Here is a 19,306-nt window from a genome sequence, read left to right as displayed (position 1 = left end):
GGTTGGGTTTGAAAAGTGATTCCAAATGTTGTGTCTTTTATTTAGTTTGTAGACTACTTGTTCTAGGACCCATTTTAGTGGGTACTTCATCTCAGCTTGTTTTGGAGCTTACAGTCTCTTTTTAGGGGAAGAACGACCATTAAAGAATGCAAGCGGTATTAGTCGGATCCCATTCCACAACTTTTTTTGAGGAACAGGCATCCCAGGAGCTACTGGAAAGATGCTAAGTTTCTTTCCTTACGTGCTGGTTGTATTTTCCCAGGGAACTAAGGTTTCATTTAGAAAATTACTTTTTCAGGGTTCTCATTATGCTGCTGCCCTGGAAGGTTAACTCACGTCACACACACATGAAGATGTGTCTGTTTGGGCAAGAAGAACCCTCCCTGATTAATGTGGCTCAAGTTCTAACCTCAGAGAAGTTGTTTTGCTCCCAGACAGAGGCTTCCTTCACGATGCCAATTCAGAAGCTCTGCCTTATTTTCTCCTTTTTTCAACTTTTATCTCCAAAAAAGATAAAATCTGCCTCGAGAACAGCATAGAAATCTGTTCTCACCCCCACTTCTCCTGACTCGTGGGTCACCCTCCACTTTATTTGGTCTGAAACCAACTGTGTAAGTGAATTCACTTCTACATTGCTAATTGCTACGGAAGCTGAGAACTCATAGGCTGCAAATGCGTCTTTGTTTTTCTTGTCGTTTTAAAGTAGAGATAGTCTTTTAACTGCTTTGAGGGAAAAAACCTCTACTACCCAAATGGAAGAGGCCTGAGAGAATTCCCTCTTAGATTGTGATTAAATGTAGGGCCTCTGGAAGCCGACTGCCTGTGTTAAAATCCCAGTGCCATCACTTACAAGTTGTGTGACCTCAGGTAAGTCACTTTAGTCCCTCTGTGCCTCAGTTTCTTCATCTGTTAAATGGGGATGACAATAGTACTAGCCTAAAAAGATTATTCTGAGCAATGAGTGAAATCAAAGAGTCAGAAGAGGCAGTCAGGCATTCAAAAGACATTAGCATTCCCAGGATCTCTTTCGCCTCTGACTAGCTTACCCCTCAACCAGCAGAGAGAGACTCTCCAGAACATTCCCAAACATTTGTTTCAAGAGATGTATACTCTTATGTGTGCTTCTACCTGCCATTTATTCCAAAATACCTACTTGAGCTCTAGCTACATGACAGGCTCTGTGATAAGCACTGATGTATATTCTGTCGCCATAAAAATACAGATTCAAGATTCACTTTCATCAAATGGTAACAAAGAAAGCCAAATGCTTTCTCTGCCCCTACCCAGCTTCTGTCTGAATCAGCATGCTGAGGCTGGAGAACCCAATTTCTCCCAAAGGGTTCTCACATGCCAGAGAACCATGAAATGAAAAAGCCTGGATGCTTCTGAGAGACAAAAGCTGGAAGATGTCAGCACTTTGCATTAATAGCATCCACCTGGTACCCCCGGGCTCCAGACCCAGCTAAGAAGCCCCTTTTGCATGGAAAGAGCCCACACTGCTGAATGAGACTAAGTAATGTGTTCCCGCCCAGGTGCCTGGGGACTGATGCACGCTCCTCATTAGCAGTAAGTGGTAGTAACTACGTGTGGAAATCCCAGCCCACTGAGAAGAGAATACAACCCGAAGGAACCATAAATCGGCTGCATTGATTCTAAAATTGACTGAGATGTAGCTGGAGAGTTGTTTGTTCAGAATTTAATTTGATTCACCAGCCATTGGACAGGACTTTATTTGGTGTTAAACGGCTGCACTGCAAGCTCCTGAAGCTGACTCAGGTATTCTGAGTTGTCTTCCTCCCCTGACCCCAGGTTTGTAGGCAGAGAGTGGAATATATGTCATTCAAACCTTGCTTCTGCCCATGTTGAAAAGCGCTCATGTCAAGGGTGAAACATGCCGATCAAGTGACACGGTGGATTGGGGTGCCTGTGGCAACTGGTGAATTCACAGCTGGGCACAGCTGGGTATGGGTAAGGTTTGGCATCTTCCAATGGTGACCTTTCTATTCCCTTATAAAGACCCAGGCCCTGTGGAAAATACAGACCAGTGTATTTAGAGTGTATTGGATGCAGTTCTAATGTGCAGGCAAAAAACTTAAAAAAAGAAAAGAAAAGAAAAGAAAAAATATGAGCCCCTTATTTCCAGCCCTCAGTTAACTAGCCACCTGAAACCCTGACCTCAGAACTTCTCACCTTCCTGCTCTGCACTTCTTTGCATCCCCTTCCCTATTAGCTGCTAAATGTACCAAGCTTAGCCTGAGCCACCCCATGATCATACTCCATCTCCAAGGGCATGCTGTTCCTCCTCTCCATCCACACCTTCCCTTTCTCCCATTCTGACTCAGGTGACTCTTTCCCTGCTCCTTCACTCCCTCCCTGTTTCAGCCCTTCATTGGCATGCTCCTGACTGCACTTGGCCTCCTGGCTTAACTTGGGCTCTGAGGTCAGCCCCACGCAGGCCTTCTTTACTCATTCATCCTTCTAAAATGCTTCCATACCCAAATGGTAATGCCCATGCCCCACCCCTCTAACCATCTAAGCCTGTTCCACAGGACTTGGAGAGAAGTCTTGAATTAACTCTTGCCACTTACAGCATGCCAGTATAGGTCATCCTTCTGGGCTCCTCTCCAAAGCCATTTCCTTCCAGATATCCTTCCTGATGGTCTCAGCCAGATTTGACTTCTCCTACCTGTGAATTCCCATAGCTTTTTTTCACGCGAGCCTTTTACCTCCTTATCCTTTTTAGTGTTTTCACCATCTAAATACTCTTACCTTTCCTACAAGATTATGACTCTCTGAATGCATGAATTATGTTTTATTTATCTCAAGCCTACTCTTGCTTTTTGCCATAGTGCATGTAGTTTTGTTTAATTAATTTGGACTGAGCAATCACATTGTCACTTGGTAATTTTCAACCTTCACACATTAGACATTCATAAAACAATGCTTTTATACATGGTATTTGCAACCTGTACTTGAAAATATTACTGTGCCATTATAGCTAAGTGATGAAGCTTGAGTAACTGAGAAAGAAGCTAAAATTGAGGAAAAGCCCCACCCAGCAAGGAAGAGGAATAGCAGTCCTTCAGCAAGGAAAGGGGAATTCAAAGCAAAGAAGAAGGAGATGAGAAATATGAAGATACAGACTGGCCCAGGATTCACCTAGTTTGGGTGAGGTTCAGTGAGAAATTTGAAACCTTGGATAAATGAGAGAGGAAGATAGGGAAGCAGAAATCCTAACTGACTAGGGTTATGCCGGATCCTACAGTCTTCATAAGAAGACATGAATCCAACTGCAGATACCTGGGAGTAGTGTAGAAGTGGTGGTCTCACGAAATTGGGGAGTGAGAAAGAGAGTGCCTAAAGAGTGACATTTATTTATTTAGGTTTTGTGTGTGTGTAGGGGGGAAGTAGTTAGGTTTATTTGTTTCTTTATCTGTAGAGGAGGTACTGGAATTGAACCCAGGACCTTGTGCATGCTAAGCATGCACTCTACCACTTGAGCTATACCCTCCCCGAGAGTGCCTGAATGTGTATTCTCATTAGTATATACAGTTGACCCTTGAACAACATGGATTAGGGGTACCAACCCTCGAGCATTTGAAAATCCACAGATAGCTTTACAGTCACACCCCTAGTGTGGGCAGTTCTGCATTTGTGGATTCAGCCAAACATGGATGGTATAGTCCTGCAGTATGTGTTTACTGAAAAAATATCTGCATGTAAGTAGATCCACACGGTTCAAACCCATATTGTTCAAGGGTTAACTGTATAAATACAGTTGTGAAAGAAACAAATCAATTTTCTCCACTCCTGCTTGAGGAACCCAGCAAGCTCTAGCATAACAATAGAAAGCTGAAGAGCTCATCCGTGCTGGCCCTCTGCTGGGTGGAGAATGATCTTTGGATCTAATTTTTCTGTCCCCAGGAACAGCTGGTGGCTGACTTTTGCCTCATCTCTGGCCCCTGTCAAAGTCTTTATTATCTCCTGGATTGCCCACATTCAGGAAGCCACTGTCTGAACAAGGTTATTATTAGTGATTGTATGCTTTTCAAATACCTGATATGCTGTTTAGTAGCTATGTGACCTTGAGCAATTTCCATGTCTGCAAACTGAGGATCATTATTTCTATGACACAAAACTATTGTTATAATTAAGAATCAATGCAACATGTGATGAACCTAGCTTGAACACAGTAGACAGCATTATGAAACCAGAGTTGTACTTCTCTTTTTTCTCTACCTGCTACATGTCTTCAGTGCTTTCCATCCTACGCTCTCTACCTATTCTCTTCCATTCTTTCAGAGGACTTGACACCACAATTATTCTTCCTTCCTCCAGGACCATTCATGGGCCTCTTTTTGTTGGGGTCTACATTTTAATCATCTAACATGCTATTGTCTTCCCTATTCTGAACAAAATCTCCTCAAGTTACAACTGTCTTGGCTTGGTCCCATATTTTCACTTCCAAAATCCTTGTTAAGAGTGCTGCCTGATGACTCTGTGTCACAGCCTACAGTCACCTTAATTAACTGCAATCTAGGTTATGTATTGACCATTCTATTTGAAAATGCCTTTTCTCTTGATTCTCATAAAAGACCTAGTATATCACCAGTGACCCATCCTTCCTAAAACATTACTTACATGCTTGAATCATGACACTTCCCTTTCTAGAAATGTCAGTGCCTTTAGGGTAAAGTTCTGATTCTTCACTTTAGAATTCACTTTCCATGACCCCAGTTTATCTTTCTACACCTGATATTGCTGTAAAGACAAAATTAAAATAGAGTTCCATGATCAAATTAAGCACAGAAAACTGCTTACTATTCCCTTCTTAGAAGATTCTTAATGTATATTGTGATATAAAGGCTCTGTGAACTTGGCAGGACAGAAGACTTACTCAGTATATAATAGCCTATTGCTCAGCAATCTCTTCAAAATAGTTTTATTGCTATTTGACTTTTTACTGTACAAATCTTGTCTCAGGTTGTTTTGAAGCTACCAAAATATGGGTTTGGTCTGTATATTTGCTTGCATTCCTCCCAGAACCCGTTGTAGGACTTAGACAGTTGTGCCCAATATCAACTGGATTTCTAGGTTGCTTTCCATTGGTAGTATAAGCATGACTTCTTCTTGCTTTTATTAAAAAAAAAAACTTACACCACATATGTCTGAAATGAACAGAAAAGCAATGAACCATAAAGTCTCTGTGATACAAATATTTTCTTTGACTCTCCCAAATGCCTCATTGCTCCATATCCTACATGACTTGAAGGAAGGAAGAACAGACTTTTTAAAATCACTTACCAGAGCCAGGAGCCAGGCTGGCTCCATTCAAGTATGCAATCATGTGTACGCTTCACAAGCCTATGAAACAGACATGATTGTACACGTATTTACTGGTGATAAACTGAAGCTCAGAGTCACCCACCAATTAAGTGACATTGTCTGTATTCAGATTCAGGAATGCTGATTCTAAAAATCTTTGCTCTTTGCACAAAACTGAAGCCTTTACAAATAGTGAGGTGACCAAAGGGAGATCAGTGATGAAAAGGGTGGTCAAGACAAGAAAACCATTTGTCCAGTGGCCTGGGTGACAGTCTTTGCCAAGAGTAGCCTGAGGAGCAGAAACTGTAGCTGCCAGCTCCCAAGTCCCAGTCTTAAGCCATGAAGAACCAAAAAAAGGAAGACTGAATAAAGAAAGAAAATAATAATTTGCTCAAATAGCTTCAGCTACTGCAAAGCTATTTTCTCTGGGAAAAAAATAAACTGAATTGTTTTTCTCTCCTTGATTTCATGCCAATCACCTGGTATCATGAAAATTTGTCTTGACTCTGCCAGGCAGGCTGTCTGCTGCAGAAGATGATGAAAGAAGAAACTGTAAGCTTCCATTAGTGCCACTGACTGTTTCATACTTCTCCTCCATGTGTATTTCCCACTTCCTAACAATCAAATACATGAGTATTCACTGAATGCCACTTGAATGAATGAGTGAATAAATGAAAAGAGGTTTATATCAGAGAACTATTTAAATTCCCTACTGACCCCTTCATTAGTTACGGCCTCAATATCTATGAAGAACAGGGCACTTACAAGTAAAATTCTTTAAAAATCTGTATTCCAATAAGAAGAACTGTATCAACACTGTTTGTGGGTGGCTTAGTACATCAGTCACCAACATGTCAATATTTCTACACATATGACTGTAATCTTTGGATGGTGCATTATCGTAACACCTAATATTCACTCAATGCTTCCGTGCATTTCTGATTTCAGAAGCAAATCAAACTGTATCTTGTCGATCTACATTGAGCCCTACCGATGGAAAAACCTGTCTCCCTACAAGACACTGATAATGCTCCGTGTGTGTTTCCTGGTAAGTCAAAACAGGACAATGAAAAGAAAATGTCTCGGTGGCAGCAGTTCTCTACATGTTAGAATGACATGGTCAGGAATAAAATAAGAACGCTTTTGTTCTCGGTGCTTTTCACAAAGGATACTTGGACCTTCTAAGAAAACCCAGTTCTACAAGGCTTTTTCTGCGAAATTCCTGGCAGATAGGAACTTTTCAGCTAGCACATGTCACAGCCTCTGCCAGGAATGTAAACTGTACAATAATTTTTTTATGCCTTTAGACACCTAGAACAGAAACCTTAAACACCCAAGTGTCAAAATAAGACAGATAACCCAATAAATTTGCTAGAGCAGGGACAGGGAAAACAAACACAGCCTTCTGTTATACGGATGTCTGTTAACTCGCTCCGACCACTAGCCTGAAACCTTAGCCTGCCACACGTCTTTCCTGTCGGGCTGTTTATTTAGACTCCTGTAAAGCCTCTCGGCACCCATTTTTAATTTTCAGCTTGCTTCTTGTCAGCTTTCTGAAAAGCATAGCAAGATCCACTGTTTAACAAAAACACACACAAATCAGGGGAGGAGGAGATGGATGGTGGGAGGTGGTGGGTGCAGGCGCCTCCTGGACAGTGTGAGAGGACCACATTCCTGGTCCCATTTGTTTGTAATGGGGTGCAAGGGTTGCCAATTGGGTCATTCCATCATGTGTGCTTGGGTTTAACTATGTGACCATCTTCATGGTAAGGGTTTTGCTTTATTCTGTGCTGTGTTCTGCATTCGCTCATGAAACATTCTGTCTGTGCTCTATGATAACGTAAGAAAAAGAATCTTCAGTGGCAGTTCATTTCATTCTGGTAGTTTCCTATTCCTGATTAGAGGGCTTGAGGAGGCTGCAAGCAATCATCTTGTCCCTCTAAAAAGGAAAGATAATAGACTTTTGAATTCAAAGATCATCATCAGGTGGTGTTATTTTTCTTCAATATGACTGATAATCCATGAAGCAGCCACTATTTGTCAAGGAACTGTTACATGCAAAGTGCTGTCCCTGATCTATGGGTCAAGTGAACATATTCTGTGAACCAAAAATTGGAATTCAGAGTCTCATGTGAAATAACTGTGGCAGATCCTAACTCAAGAGGCAGTTGGGGAGATGAAGTGTGGGTGCCTCAAATACTGGAATTTACAAGCATTTTGATGACTTAGGGGAGCAATGTTAGACACTATTTAAAAGTGGGCTGCTTGGTCTGTAAAAGCAAGGCTAATGGAATCTAGTTATGGGAGATATAAAATTTCTTCATCTCTGCACTGTCTCTCGACTTTCACACTCATGTAGTTGGAAGCAATCTCTCAGCTTCCTAGGAGCCCAAAGGCTCAATTTATACTTCTTTTATAGCATTCATCAATTTCTACAGTGAATAGTAATTTCTTCTAGAACATAGTGATTTCCTTCAAATTGTAAGGTTTTCAGGAGCTGGTGGGCAAGTGAAGGCAAGAAAGAGGTTCTTTGGAAAAAAAAAAAGTAAATTGCACTCATTCCATTGCATATGTGTGTGTGCACAGGTATGTCTGTGTGCATGCATGCATGTATCTGTATACAAAAGAAGAGGCAATCTCAGATCATCTCTAACATATGATCTCACCCCTCCTCCAGGGCCAACCATTATTAACACTGAAGGGCATTCCTTTCCTAGATTTTTCTAGTGCATATATCTGATCAATAAGTATATATATTACACAAACAGCCACACAGATATGTATTTTTCACAAAGATGGAATGTCCTATATCTATTGATATATAACTTGTTTTTATAATACCATTTTATTATGTATATCTTGTAAAGTCAGTGCCTTTTGTTCTGTGCATTCTTTCTAATGGTTGCACAGTATACCTTTATTTAAATAAATATAACATCTTTTATTTAACCAATTTCCCAAGTGATGAAGATGCAACTCATTGCCCATTTTTCGTATTACAAACAAGGCTGTAATTAATATCCTTGTATATATATTTTTTTCACTGATTTGGGTTATTATTTCTGAAGGATAAATTCCTAGAAACAGCGATGCAGGTAACTGGGACTTTCCTTTAGTTATTCATGTCTCGAAAGAAATAATTTGAAATTGAGGGGAAAGGGATCATCAGCAACAGAAGTGCAGAGGGTCTGGAAGATAAATGTTGCCAGGGCCTATTCAAACGCTGTTGCCAGAAAAGGAAGCCTGAGTCTCTGACTTCGACGGGTATCTGGTTCCACTACAAAGGGATCTCCCTGAGGGGAGCAGTGCCTCCTGCTCTCTTAGGTGATCACTTTAATTTTAGTGATAATTAGAAGAATTTAGTAGCATCTAATTCATATAACTTAGATTCTGTGCTTACTAGGCAACATTCTGAATACAATATGATTTCTCCAAAGGTCTAACTTGAGAAAAAGTTGAGTATAGGAAAAACGTAGATAATAAGCTCTCTGCCAAGTTCGTGTTTTGGGTTCATGTATATCCACCCTGTGACGTGGACCTCCCAACATGCTCATAGAATTAGTTCTTGAATTTGCAGAATTACCACCTTGTGGGACCTTTTGAAAGACATTCTGTTATTAATACAGCTAATACTTTGTCCCCCGTTACGTATCTTCGATTCCAAACTTGGATAGGTGGCAAACTTCTAGAAGGCAAGAGCTACCCTTGGTTTGGGTTTGTCAGCCCAATAGCTAGAGGAGAACAGCAGAGTGGGTATTGGTTACCAAGTCAGTTTCTCAGCGTCCTTCACATTGAGATCCTCTTGGTTCAGGTGCTCGCCTGTGACACCAGGACTGCCTGCAGCTGACTCCACTGTCTTCAGTCTTGCTCTCCTCAAAAGCATGCTAAAATAATGTCGAACTTATTTACAAAACAGAAACAGACTCACCTGACATAGAAAACAAACTTATGGTTACCAGGGGGAAAGGGGCAGGGGGTGGAGGCATAAATTGGGATTTCAGGATTTGCAGGCACTAACTACCATATATAAAATAAACAAGTGTACTGTATAGCACAGGGAAGTCTATTCGATATCCTGTAGTAACCTATAATGAAAAAGAATATGAAAAGGAGTATATATATGTATATTATGGCTGAAACATTATGCTGTACATCAGAAATGGACACAACATTGTTGGGTTTTTTTGTCTATTTTTTTTAATTGAAATATAGTCAGTTGCAATATGTCTATCTCTGGTGTACAGCACATCCCAGCCATGCATAAACATAGATTTTTGAACCAAAATAGTAAAACACTGTTTTTCTTTACCACAAGATCATATACCTTAATGAAGAACAGAAAACTTAAGTACAAACAGAATAGAATATAGAAGAAAATAGAATTCTAATGAATTGTTCTCAAATATATTGGCTCTTTTATTAGCAAATTCCATGTCCTTCTTTCAAGACTAGATAGTTACTGTCTGAGACAAAGCATCGTGTCTTAATGTTTTATGAATTTTAGCATATATTTAGTACATATTTGCCTAATGCTGACATTAGGACAGTAGAAATTTTCTTATTCAATGTTGTCACACCAGAAATTGATCAACAATTGAAAAACTCAGCTGTAGCGCAGAATCATAGAAAAGGATACACGATTTAACATTTTAATTTACCTTAAAATATTTAAAAACAGATTCATTGGCCAGTCTTTGGATGTTGGACCAAGTGTTTTTTTTTGGTTTGTTTGTTTTAGTAAAGGTCTGCTGATGGGAATTGTGTGACGTTTTTGCATAGAACACATCTATAATGTATTGGCTAGGTTTTCTGGCTGCAGTTTCTTCTCAGTGGAAAGAGAACTTACAGGTACTTGAAAAGCATTCTGAGAATAGACTCGTCCGGGTGTTTACATTTTTTCTTCAGTCTTTTACTGTTGTCCTTACTCACTTACTTCAGCAACAATTTGTGTTTTTGTTTTTTATCAGTGACTTAATTTTGAGTCTTTCAAAGGCAGTCAATCTAATCTTCATTAAAACAAAAACTTTCTTTCAACATACATTTCATTTTGAATTAAATTATGTAGTTTTATAAAAAGTACAAATAGCACAGTTTTAGTGCTGTTGACACACTGATTCTTGGTAAGCATCCAGCTCACCAGGTGGAGTAGACACACAACATGGTAAACTGACTATACATCAATTTAAAAAAAGAGAGATAAATACTAAAAAAACAAAACAAACCCCCCCCAAAACACAAGGCCCTACTGTATAGCACAGGGAACTATATTCAATACCTTGAAGTGGCCTATAATGAAAAAGAATATGAGGAATATATATATATGTATAACTGAATCACTATGCTGCACACCAGAATTTAACACAACATTGTAAACTGACTGTACTTCAATAACAATAAATAAATAAAATCAAGTACAATCCCCTAAGGACTGACATTTAGGACCCAAGATCTGGATCCATCATAACTTTGCAGTCCAATTTCTTTTTATTCCCATTTCCAGGTCTCTGCTTCTATTATTCTCTCCACCTGAAAGACTTTTCCACTCCCAGTATCCTGTCCTTGAGAAACCTAAAATATGTTTGTAAGATAGAAAATATGAATGTCTCACTGAAGGACAGGAACTTCCATAGTAAAACAAAGGTTGACAAAACTGGAGACTTGGGCGGGGATGGGGAAGAGTTTTGGACTAACCAGTCCCAGAGACGTATTTCCTCTCCCTCCCATCCCCAGCTTTTGAGCTATGGTGCTTAACCAAAGAATAAGTATTTAAAGAAAATATTTTCATAAACACCGATTGTTGTGTATCTGTATCATTACTTTTCATAAAGGTAAAATTGGCATTTTATCTCAGTCTTTCTTGGGTGATCAAGATGGAAAAGCTGTGAAACTCAGAAATTAAATCTGTGTTTGGATTAACATGGTACTGTCCCTTGGGACTGAACAAAAAAAGAATTATTCATTGAGGGGAAAAAAAAACTTTCTGAAACTGACCAAAATGACGTTTATTTTCTTTTTGAACTTGGTCAACTGACACCACCACCAAGTAATCATTTACAAAGTTGTTTTAGAAAATCCTTGGTCAAGTTCTCCATGTTAATACTCATTATAAATTTAACTTTTTTTTTCTTTTTCCTTGAGAAAAACAAAGATTTTTTAACAAGTTAAATATTATTCTAGCATAAGGCAATTTAAGATCTGGAGCACCTTTCTCAGAAGGATTCTTATTTTACTTTGTTATATTATATGGAACATGTAATGCTTTCCAAGTTCCAGGGAAAAATCTTTGTCTGAAAGTTGCCCTGACTTGCTGTTTACCTTTCTGCTAAAGCACAGAGAGAGGCCCAACCATGAACCCACCTCTAAAGAAGTACAGACTTAGGTTTGGTTATCCTTGCTGCAAATCTGGTCTGCCCCAACAAGGTTATAAAATGATTCAGAACCCCTCTGTCCTTTGAATCAGATGGCCAATGCTCTGAGTATCCCCACCTCCAAAGCTGGGATACCTAGATCTGCTAGCCACATAAAAAAGGTAAAATTTTCAGACCAACTGAAAACTACAAGGAATGAGTGACTCTTGTGTCATAAAGTTTTGAGACAAAAATAAATGGGCAACATAATAACAACTTGACTGGTTTTTAGATCTTTTGATGTCTGGAGATTTCTGCTTTATATCTTATTTTAGAAGAAATAAAAATTGGGCCAAAGCTGGAGAAAGGAGCTAGTCCTCAGTATAGCAAGTGTCCAATATAGATGAGCAGTAAATACTTGATCAAGCAGAACCCAATTCAGGGATTCAAGCCTTAATCTGAGCTAAGGATGTCTTTCTAAAAGAAAAACCCACCTGCAAATTTCAGAGGACGGCTTGTTGCCTGTGTTCAGTACCTGTTTTACCAGTCTTGAGACAGCATCACAAAATAACACAGTTCACCAGAGGCAAAGAGAATTAGATCTTATCTCGACCCAGTGACAACTTCCTTAGGCAAGTCGCTTAATGTTTTTGAGTTTCAGTTTTCTTATTATAAAATGTGAATAATAACACTCACCTTCCCTATTTCGGAGGAGGATTGAGAGGATTAAATGAAGTAACATATGTGAAAATGCTTTACAACTATAATACATTGTTGTTGTTGTCACAATACTGTTTTCTATTTCAGCCCCAAATCATCTCCTGGTTTCTAAATAGTCATTTATATAGTATCTATAGTCACTACATAGTACTGGGCAGAGGAACTCTATGTCCTAGATTTTCCTGGATGACCTAGATTTCAACATTTTTACCCCCCCTTTCTCATGCGTATACTCCTCAAATCGTGTGTCCTTACTTAGATTGGAAATCACAGACACTTAATGTTTAATGAGATGTGTAAAAATACATCACTTAATTAGAAGTCTGCCCACAAACAATATTTGAATAATAATCTCTTTCTGAAAGACACAGAATGCGCAGTAGTTTGAAAAGCTTTTGTAAGAGAACTGGACACCAGCAAAAAGAAAGAGAATGCAGTATGGAACTGTCTCAGGGGAGGGAAGGGACAAAGAGCTATCAGAGGTGGCTGTTTCCAAACCAGGTACAACTTACCCTTTGAAGTTACGTAGAACTACCCCCTTTACCTTTGACTGTGGCACAAAACCACGAGAGACATTTCTTCAATGAGAGCCGGATGTGAATTATGAGTAGTTTAGAAGAAAATGCCTTTCACAGGAAGTCTTTGGCAGCTGTGGAAGCTGGATTAGAGAGGAGTTAATTTAAGTGCACAAATAAATGGAATCTATATACATGGGTATTAGGAATGTCATTTTTGACATTTAAAAAGAATGGATCTTGACCTCAGTTGGAATATGTATGTGCTGTGCCTCCCGTCTCATTCCTAGCATTACTAACTGGTGCATTATTACTTGGACACTAAATGAAGAGAAATGGCATTCCGTCACCCGATCAACATGTTATTTTAGAAATCTCGGTTTTAACACAAGGAATATGTTGACAATGGATGGAGTGTTCACTCTTTGAAAACCTCACACAGAGCAGCTGATAAATCACCCAGAAAGCCAATTCTGTATAAATGCTTATGAAACCTCTGAGGGGAAATCCAAAACATTTTTTTTTTTAAATCACAGCTGAAAGTGAAGTACAGTCTTCCAGCAACAACAAGCTGAGGAAGTGAATGGCAAAACTTGGGTTTTTTCCTGCACCTGGGGAGCCAATTTTTTCTTCCTTTATTATTTATTGATTTTAATGAAGGCAATGAGGGCTTATGTTTGGATCCAGGTTGACTTTAAAACACTGAGCAGATTTACATAACAATCCTCAAGGAGGTGGAAGAGCCTGGTGAGAAACTCATCTGGTTGAGCTCATAACGGCAGTATCTAATTCAGATGAACTCCTGGTAACTCCAGTGGCTTTCCTCCCTGATTCCAGCCCAATTTGGCCATTGGGTCTCAGTTTTCATCATGCTTCTATTCATGGCTCAGCCACAATCCCAGTAACTATACACATCAGCCTAGAGGAGATTTCATTTTTCTGTTTGTTTTGAATCCAGTGAGCTGAATTTGAAACATCTAGCAAGTAATCACTTTCCAAGAGGTGATTTTTCCAGGCAGCCATGTTGAAATGACCATGGGTTTCCCCAGTGTCAAGTCTAAGATCAGCGACTGGCAAACCTTTTCTGTAAAAGACCAGATAGTGTAAATTTCTGTTGCAAACTCCTCAACTGTGCCACCGTAGCACAAAAGTAGTCATCGATAGTACAGAAACAAGAAATCATGGCTCTATTTCAATAAAACTTTATTTATAGACACACATTGGAATTTCACATAATTTTCATGTGTTATGCAATATTATTTTTCTTTGGATTTTTCCAAACCATTTTAAAACGTAAAAACCATTCTTAACTAGCAGACCATATGAAAACAGAGACTTGACACATTTGGTCCATAAGCCAAAGTTTGCTGACCCCTGTCTGAGACTCTCAGAAGGGAAGAGAGAAGGACATTTCCAGGAGTCATTATAGAATACAAGCCCTTCCTCAAAGGTTAAATTCAATGAGGGGTGATAGTCGTTAGTGTTGTCCATGACCGCTCCTGGGTTTGTACCTGGGCACAGGATAGCATCGTCCTTTCCCACACCCTTGTAGTCATTGTGGTCACATGGCTTACTCTGGCCAAGGAGACATGGGAGGAAGTGACCTGTGTCCCTTCCAGGTGAAAAATGAAAGAGCAAAGACATGATTTACCGTATTCTCTTCTCAAGGTTAGAGCAATTATGAATGCACAAAGTACCAGCTACTGACTTTGAATACAAGAAATAAAATTCTGTTGTGTTAAGTCACTGAGATTTTGAGGTGATTTCCTATCATTGTTTAGCCCAACCTGTACTAAATGCAATCGGCTTATTATATACTACGATCAGAGGATGCCTATGGTTTCTTAAAATGAAACATTTAAACCCATTTCAGCAGGAAACAGTCACTTTGCCAACTGAAAATCAGTTACTAAAGATATCATGGATTTATTGCCCTTGAGTCTTTTGACTGTATAGAAAACCATAAAAAGGGGTATAAAGCTTTTAAATGATACTTTCATTGCAGATTAAAGTGTTTTAAGATAGGTTACCTCGTACTCTGCTGGTAGAAAAATAAACCTCTGTAACTTTTGCAGAAAGCTATTTTCCTATGCCTCAAGATCTTTTACAATTTTTCAAGCTTTTTGACTATGAATTTTACAACTAGGAATCTATCCTAAAAAATAATCAAGAATCCAGGCAAATATTTCTGAATAATGATATCCATTCTTGTTAAAACAACAACAAAAACCTTGGGAATAATTGTGTCCAACTTTATAGGAAATGCCAAAAATTATGGTATATTCATATAATAAAAAAAATTGCACAACTATTTAAGGTCAAGTTTGTAAAGAACTTTAATGACAGGAACAGATTACATATAGTACAATTAGAATAATTCAGTGATTTATGTTTATATTATATACGATACATGTAGAGAGAGACAGAAACAGAGAATGACAAAGAGGAGTGGCATGAAACACACCAAGACGTGATAGGATTACAAATGGTTATTATTTTATTCCGTTAACAGTTTTATCTTTTCTAATCTTTCTACAAGGAGTGGGTATTACTATTACAATCAAAAAAGCAGTAAAACGTATTTTTAAAGTAGTCCCAAGCCAGCTAACTTTAGACTCCCCCCCACCGAGGGCACACGAAGCCCTCTTTCCATCAGCTATGAAATGGCCAAGTATTCTCTTCATTGAAGAAGCCCTGCCTTCCTAGAATTTTCACTTAGGACCCCAAATTAAGTTGTCAGCGTAAAATTAGCCAAAAAAGTCACGACTGGTAGAGGTCCACTTTGGGAAGAATGAGCTATGATGCTGCTCCTTCTTCCTGATGCTGACATATTAATTCAAACCTTATAACTATTTGATTTATTTTCTTAGTTCTTATAAATGACTTGATGCAGGAGGATTTTACAGGCCTTTTAGATCTATCTTTTCAGCCTTACCGTCCGCACTATAATGCTAGCTGCTATAACACCAAGCTCTGTGGCTTAACTTTTCTTGCTCACTTTACAGTCTGATCAAGTATTTGGTGGGCATCCTCTGTTTGATAATTCCAGCATCCAGGTTCTTCCATTTCATGGGACATCACCTGCCAGGGCTTCCTTGGGGGCCTTCGCTGGTCCCTCTGCATTCATCCTTACTTTTTGTTTTTCTGTTTTTTGTTCAGGGGGAGGTAATTAGGTTTATTTATTTATTTATTATTATTATTTTTTAATGGAGGCACTAGGGATTGAACCCAGAACTTCATGCATGCTAAGCATGCACTATACGATGGAGCTACACTCTCCCCAACCTGTGACCCTCTGCATTTAGCTAGCCAAAGAAGCAAAGAGAGAAAGGGAGAGGAAAATGGCATACAATCAGTCTACCTTCATTCCATTTGTGGGAGGACAGTGGCATAACCCCATGTAATGCAAGGGAGGCTGGGAATGGAGTCTTTCTGTGTGTTCAGGAAGAGGGGATAGGGTTGGGAAACACCTAGACTGTCTCTGCCATATTCACTCTGGGCAACTGAGAGGAGTTGTCTGCTCTCAGTTCTCAGTACTAAATCTGGTTTACCTCAATTCCTTTACTAAATGAACTCCTTTACCCAGCCAACCTTTTTCCTGACAGACCCTCCAAATTGATTTCTAATCTCACCTCCAAGAAGCTTTTCTGAATGCTCCAATCAGAATGAACTTGTCTCTTTCTCCATGACCCTGTTGCATGAATTTCTGTTAGAACCTTTCTCAGAGTCTGACTTGTATGAGAGGAAATCACATATGTTTTTCCTTCATCAGAGAGAAGGTACTGAACCAGGGGGCACTGGGGCCCTGCCCGGTGCTTTCACACTGTAGGCCCTCAGCAAATGTTAACCCCCTTCCTTTGCCTTTCAATCAACCTTTGCGAAAGCTAATGAACAAAAATGCCTTGGCCTGGTGATTCATATAAATGCTGCTGGCTTTAGCTCTCCCTCTTAGCAGATATTACATGAAGAACATTTATAGGGAGGTCCAGAAAAACCATCCAAAAAGTGAATGGGCTTTAAAATCTCTTTGGGGATTGATTTAAGAACCAAAGGATCTAGCATAAGATTTCTTATTCCTCTGATAATCCTGTCGTATTTTGCAGATTTTAACACTCTCTGTGGATTTTCCCTTTTCCTGGCAAATCCAAGTTCTTCAGTAAATCAACTTTTCAGCCCCGTGGGTATAAAAACAGCCCGTGTAGTGAATGGGCTTCAGCTTTGCTGAGTTTGCAGGCAAATGGAAAGAAAAGCAAAGAAATAAAATAAAAGCGAGAGGTGTGAACTTTCCCCATCCATCTTAATGGAGTGCTAACCTTCCTGCCTCAAGGTGACCATTTGAATTCTAGAACTATTAAACAATGAGCTGAAATCCAAACACTCAGTCTGGGAGTGAAATCTCCTTGAGAAAGGACAGCTGTGTCCAGTTTTGACTACGATCAGGGCTTAAGAAAACAAACACACACCAAATGAAACTAATCTTGGCTGTCCTCTGTCAGCTTTAGGCTCTAGGATCTCTTCTTTGCTCTGCCCTGAAGGGTTCACCCTCTTTACAAGGTGGATGGGGTGCAGAGCATGGCCATGCTTTTCAAGATGGCACCCGAAGTAGGGAAGCTGAAATCAGAGACTCTCCTTTATCAAGGAGTGCCTTAAAACACTCAGAATTTAGAATCTCAGTGATTGTTGGTGTTCACCATTTGGAGCGAGTGGTATGGTTCAAGTACTTGGCCCTGCTCATTTCAGTAAAGTCTCAACAAACACATGTGGAGGAGAGGGAGGAAAAGGGCCCAAAGAGAACAATGACTGGCCAAAAGAGCTTAATAAGAACCCAGAAAGAGGGAGCAAGAGACCTTGTTTCCAAAGCATTCTTCTGATCGTCTCCTCCTTTATAAAAGAAAAGAATTGGAACCAAACTGCCTGCTGTTTCTGATGTTTGGCAGTAGGATAAAAGCACAAGGGAAAAGGAACACCTGCTGAGAAGTCAAGTCAGACTTGGGTTTCATTTCTAGCTTTAGGACTTAGCAGCCATTTTGCCTTGGACAAATGACTTAATTTCCCTGATCTGGGCACCTCATCTTTAAAATATGAATAATAGCATTGCTTCATAATTTTGTTATTTTGGGAACTAAAGAACATCATGAATGTAATAAGCAATCAAAATTGTAATTACTCTTCCATGATGAATAGCAGCTCAGGAGGAGTTTTGGAGGAGTCTTTCCTAATAACATACATACAAACGTACTTTCTCCTACCTTCTTGGTTTTGCCTGACCAATGGCTGTGAATAAACAAACAGAAACTCCTACTGAAATCTATGCGCAGAAAAGACAGTAGAAAGCAAAACACCAAAAGGCTAATATTGTTTTGGAGTGTAGGGACTTGGTAATTTTTGTTTGTTTCTCTTTGATTGCAGTTTCCAAATTTTGTATATAAGCATATATTGCTTTTAAATATTTTAATGAATATTTTTGACTAGGGAAAAAAGAGTGAATAGTCAACAAATATAGAGTGATCAGTAGACTAGTTATTAAGCAGCCCTTTGAAGGTTGCTAAATGTAAATCATGCAAACATACACTTCAGGTTTCATAGAACAGTTCTAAGTGGCTATTCCATTCCACGTGTTTGATTCGGTCTGGTGTTTATGTTTACTCTAAATACAAAATGCTGTATCACATTAGGGAAAGCACACATGATCCCACCTATCTGGGAATTTAGATCCTAAAAAAGTCCTGTGTGTATATTAAAATAATAGTAAAATCAAACTGTGTGATGCTAAGCAGAGAGCAAGGACATATTGGAAAGTGGTAAGTGAGGAAGTCACATTAAATATAGACAGCACGGTGTGTTTCTGGGCAGAGAACTCTGGTTCCAGCGGAGTACTTCACGTTGGTGGGAGGGATGGCAAAGGAGTAGAGAATCTTCGAAGTTTAAAAAGCAAATTAGATATGATTAAAGGCTTTTCACTAGGGATGGAAAATGTAGTAGAGAAGGGGTGTTGAGAATGGGATTTTGGAAATATAATAATTATAGAGAAATTCAATTTTTGCACAAAACTTGGGTGCAAAAAAAGAGTTGTGGCTCTACAGCTCTGTTAGGTAACAAAATTACCTCTGGTGCAACTATAATCATGTTAGTTCTTTTGTCAGTTCAGTGCTGCTTAATGTGAAAAATTGGATACCCTACTTAATCAAAATGTGTTTGGCTGTATGTAATAGAATGTGTCACTATAAATGACTTGAAGCCCGGAGATAGGTGGTCTCGAGGTTGATTGAGTGACTCAGCAACATCAGAGATCCAGACTCTTCCAGGGATGTTTGTCTCTCCATCTTCCGTGTGTCATGGCTCCCTGCATAGCTGCAAGATGGTGGTAACATTTCAAGCATCATGTCTCCATACAACCTC

The 19,306-nt window shown here is 39.3% G+C and overlaps 1 long non-coding RNA gene across 1 annotated transcript in view; it reads left to right on the top strand.

Annotated features, from left to right (window-relative positions):
* Positions 1-532: 532 nt before the first annotated feature.
* The window catches only part of LOC116663086, a 132,873-nt gene continuing 114,099 nt past the window's right edge, over positions 533-19,306 (top strand). Inside the window, exons 1-2 of the long non-coding RNA XR_004319134.1 lie at positions 533-611; positions 6,274-6,373. This is a non-coding gene — a long non-coding RNA (uncharacterized LOC116663086). The remainder of the gene's footprint in view (positions 612-6,273; positions 6,374-19,306) is intronic.

Source organism: Camelus ferus, chromosome 4 (genome assembly GCF_009834535.1).
Source record: "Camelus ferus isolate YT-003-E chromosome 4, BCGSAC_Cfer_1.0, whole genome shotgun sequence".
Lineage (NCBI taxonomy): Eukaryota > Metazoa > Chordata > Mammalia > Artiodactyla > Camelidae > Camelus > Camelus ferus.
Note: the sequence above shows the minus strand (reverse complement) of the source record. Positions and strands in the feature narration are given on the sequence as shown.